This window comes from Triturus cristatus, chromosome 7 (genome assembly GCF_964204655.1).
Source record: "Triturus cristatus chromosome 7, aTriCri1.1, whole genome shotgun sequence".
Classification (NCBI taxonomy): domain Eukaryota; kingdom Metazoa; phylum Chordata; class Amphibia; order Caudata; family Salamandridae; genus Triturus; species Triturus cristatus.
Genome location: NC_140590.1, coordinates 1,148,232,704 through 1,148,237,803, shown reverse-complemented (window position 1 = coordinate 1,148,237,803; position 5,100 = coordinate 1,148,232,704).

Here is a 5,100-nt window from a genome sequence, read left to right as displayed (position 1 = left end):
CACGTACTCCTAGCGGAGCCGAGCCGCATGCTGGGAACCCGAGTTTAGTGACTGGTTATTATGCGTAACCGTACTACATTGGGACCACAAGTCCCAGCGATCCTTCCGCTAAAAATTCTCCGTATGGTGAAAGTAGTGTTCCAGATGCTTAACGGGAATTGTAGTTTAAAGACCTAGCATGCACCCTTGGCTCGTAATGAAAACAAGCTTTGTAAAGCCAATAGGTTTCAACTATCCGAGTCCGAGATCTACTGACTTTATCAATTTTAAGTTGCACTACAGCGTGGCATGGCAGAATGCACAAAAAAATTAGCAAACGGTGAACACTGGAAAAAAGTAGATGAACAGAAAACACAAACCAAATATTTAAGGGTTTAAGGGATCATTGAAGTATTGTGAAAACAGAGCACCTCCAAAATCCAGAGAAGGTCCATACTGTCACACACGCAGTTTAACGCCTTCTTTAAAAGTAGGAAAATTCACACGATTTTGAGCAAAAGCGCCTCAAATGGCCAGAGTCTGAAGGCTTGCTCTATATAGGGTTGGGGATTCCTATGTTGTTTTCCTGATGGTGACCACCATGAAAGGTATCATGGCGAATAACAGCAGAAAGAAACAATGCTTGGTGGGATAAAACTGACATCACACCAAGGACATTGTAAATCGTTGCACTTTTGGCCAAATACTCCTCAAGACCGCAGTGACAGGTTTGCGGAAGCCCATCATGCTATAATTGAGAACCTCTGACTGGAAGCAGTACAAAGCATATACTTGACAGATGAGGTGAGTCTTCAGACATTTGTGCCACTTTCAGATAAGGTTTTATTGTCTTTATATTGAGCTACTAATAGGGGTAGCTAAACTGATTAAAAAGTAACTGTTTGTTGTTTTGAAAAATACATTGCATTTTAAGTCTATAAAAGAAAACTTGAGACCATGCTAGTAGTATTTTTAGACACGCATGTGCGAAATATCTCCCTGCAATGCCCCTTCCACTCCTTCTCCTGCATTATCTTCCTGGTTCACAATCCTCGGAGGCAGTGGCATAGCTGGGGCACTGTGTAGGTCGAGCCTGGCCGCGCGTGCTCTGCGAGGCATGTTAGGTCGAGCCTATGCAGCGCATGGGCTGCTCTAAGGAATGCTGTATTCAGGGATGGCCTTGAAGCTCCGCCCATCTATTTAAATGGCTCCTGTCAGCGCCCTTTGTGAACTGTGGCTTCTCATTGGTCAATAGGCTTAGTAGTCCTTCCTTATTACTGCCTTGTCTCACCTTGTAACCTCCCATAATGACTGGCCCTCTTACCTGTGTGGTTACTCAGTGGGCTTTAATGTCAGCCTCCGAGTACTATTTTCTTTAATGACTTTCTCCTGCCTGTTGCAGGCAGGGCATGCTCTCTACTGCTTTTATGTTTTTTTAGCCAGCGTGCGCCTTTCTTTAACCGGTGTGTGCCTTTCTTTATGTGTGCCACGCCATAATAATGATTTTTGTTTTTTTAAAGAGCTGCGACATCACGCTTTAACTTTAAATATTATTATTGCACGACTTTCTTTAATGATGTTCTCCTGCCTGCCATTGCAGGCGGAAATGCTCTTAGCTGCTTTTTTTATTTATCCAGCGTGCGCCTTTCGTTAGGCGTCCCTCGCCATATTAATGTGTTTTTTTTCAAAGTTCTTTTTATTGAGCATTTTCAACATCACATGAAAAAAAACACTTACAATATATTATCTTACATTTGTCCCAAGCTCATGTTAAAGCCATTGTACAGTTACAGTTGCCTTTCCATCTGGGACTAGACCCTACATATTTACGCATTTTGTAGAGCTCAATTTTCTAATACGGTCAACATAAACTCAAAAAGTCTCTCATCCACCCCTCTCCCACTCCCACCCTAACCCAACTGCCGCCTGTCAACAGTGACTTGGTTGCACATAAAAGGAAATTAAAAGTGAAGAGAAGAAAATAGAGGAAGGAGGAGGTAATGCCAAGGTCGGGGTGTCAGGTGTCGGGGCTTCCTATGGTGCCCCGAGAGGAGCAGCTCTCCCCAATTGGCCACTTCCATCTCCGGCCTGTGTTTGTGTGGTGATGATGCTAGTGTCGGAGGACCTGTCCATCTGTCTATGGGGAGCCGCCCTCTGTGTCCATCTAGCTTTAGAACTGGAATAGGTGAAGCGCTCTAACGGTGGGTGGGCATGCTGTCATTTGTATACCTACTGGTGTGAGACCAGCGGGCCGCAGCTGGACTTAAAATTTTTAAAGCTATCTCGAAAGATGTCCGCCCTTTGTTCCATTATGAGTGCCCTCCATAGTCGAGCCTGCCATTGAGACAGGGCTAGGGGGTCTTTTTTCTTCCAGGCAGCCGCTATTGCTAATTTGGCTGCTCTAAAGCACATCCACATAATTGCCTGGTCTCCCTTTTTCTGGTGTTCTAGCGTCTTGTCCCTTACTCCCAATAGTGCAAATTGCAGTGTGGTGGGAATCGGGTAGCCAAGAATTTCTTTAATTTGGGCTAGAATCTCTGTCCAGATAGGTCTAATAGTAGGGCAGTCCCACCAAATGTGTTTAAAGTCTCCTATTAGGCAGCAGCCTCCCCAGCACAAATCCGAGGCCTCTGGAAATACTGTTTTCAGCCTTAACAGATGAAGATACCAGTCATAAAGTATCTTATAGTGAGCTTCCCTCATTCCTGTAGAGTGATTATTTTTAACTAAGTCTCTCTACAAGGACCTCAATTGAGTCTCTTAAAATCCAGTCTCACACATTGTTTCCCATAAAGTGATGTGTCTGGGACATGGAGAGTGTAGGGTAGAGAGGAGGAGTGCATTTAAGAATGAGATAACTCCCTTCAAGGAGCCCACTCTCATTACGAATTTCTCTATTGGGGACAGTTCCCTGGTAGCTGCCTCCTGCATGTCAAGATGTAAGGCCCAATGTTTAAGTTGGAGGTAATGATAGTGCTCGGAGGTGGGAAGATTAAAGTCACGTCGACAACTCTCGAAGGTTAATATATTGTAGTTATGAAATAAATCAGACACGCGCAGACAACCTCCCCTTTGCCATTCGTCAAATGGGCCTGGGTTGAGCACCGGGGGAAACTCTGGGTTAAAATGAATCAGTGTATGCGGTGAGGGATATGATGTCCATCCTGCACTACCCACTACCGCATCCCACACCCCAGGGTTGTCTGTGTTGAGATAAGCATTACGAGGGCAGTCCTTCTTGGGTTTCCATAGCGGGTACCGGAGAGTACGCCCCACGATTGCCCTTTCCATATGCAACCAGTGTTTATCTGATTCTCGTAGGGACCACTCAGCTATCACCCGTAGCTGAGCTGCTTTATGATATAGCTCCAAGTCTGGTAATGCAACTCCTCCTGCGTTCCTGGGGCATCTGAGAAGAGCGAAGGGTAGTCTCGCTCGTCCATTCTGCCGGATGTATCATTTTTTTTTGCAAACAGATTTTTATTAATTTGTGATATAACAATCAATAGCATTGCAGAGATAATACTGTAGTTACAATCTACGCCCAATTACAACTTACTATAGCTATACATACTATTCTCAGGTTGTCGTTCAGCAAGGAGGTATTATTCCTGTTAGTGCGTAAGGAAATAATGGCGCACCTAGTGTGGCCTAAAGTCTCCAGGTCTGTTGTGCTCGGTGCCTCACTTATTTGGTAGTCATCATCACAGTATTCTGCTCCTAAATTAACTTCTAACAAACCAAGAAGGAACCGCCCCTTCCCCAAAAATCCACCCTTCCCTACCCCCAGGCATGTCACTTATTCACTGGATTTCCTGCATGATAATGCTGGTTAGATCAACAGCACACCGGGCATATTATTCTCGGTGCTGTAGTTCCACAGTGGGGTCACGCTGCCCAGGAGCTCAACTTGGCAGTCTGCTCATATGAGCATCAGTCCGGGACACCCAGTAAAACACGTTCTCAGTCACCCACATCAGGGCCCTCATCGTCAGGGGGCACATAATTGTCATCGCTCGGCTGTTTCAGTATTTCCACTAATGCCCCCCATGCCCTCGCCTCCTCCAATGCCTTTTCGCTCCCAGTTCTTTAGGCCATTTGTAGTCTACAGATCCTTTCACAGTATGGCTATCTTATAAGTTCCCTCGTCCATCTCAGTACGCTAGGGGCATGTTTCGCTTTCCAATGGCTTGTGAGTTCCCTTTTGGCCAACACCAACCCCAGGCCTATAAACTTGCTAGTGACCTTGTTCCTGGCAGTGTGGGAGAACCAGTGTAGGAGACAGCACCCTGGTGTCAGCACTATGTAACGCTCCGTCGTGTCCGCCAACCTAGTCGTCACCTCTCTCCAGAACTCTCCCAGAAGCGGGCAGTCCCAAAATATCTGTAAAAACCCTGCATCCTCCAGGTTACACCTCGGGCAAGTGGATGGGGCCCCAAAATATTCAGTAATCTTATGCGGGGTAAGGTACGCTCTGTGGAGGACAAAGAAGTGAATCAGCTGGAAACGCGCATTCCTAGAACTTTTCCAGGCCCTTTCCACTAGTTCTCCCCATGGTTTATCATCTATGGTCTCGCCTACGTCTGCTTCCCATTTGAGACGTAGGGCTGTCAGGGGTTGTTGTGTCTCCTGATGGGGCGGCGGTAGAGGCAGGTGACCACTTTAATCGTTCCAGCAGCTATCACTATATACTGACAAACTAGGGAGGTCTAAGGTTCCGCCAGTCCCTCCCGCCAATGTTTTCGGATAGCTGCCGTCAGGGCAGCATGTAGAAGGAAGTCCCCTCTTGGGAGGTCGCACCGTTCTAATAGATCATTAAAAGGGAACAAGGTATTGTACTCATATAAATCTCCGATAGTAGTGCTCTCCGTCCCCCCCCCGCCCCCCCATGTCCGTATTCTATGCCAGTCCCCACCGTGGGGTAGGGCCTTGGAGACCAACAACGGAATCTCTGGCGCATAGGGGGATTTTATCCATGCCCGACCACAGGACCGATTCCAACACCGGTGCACTGCCCTTAGATCCGAAGGAGCCGCCCCATCCCTCAAGGGGAGGCGCAACAACACACGGGAGAGGAGCTGCAAACTCGGCTCTGAATCTCCAGGGTGCTCTGTATTCCAG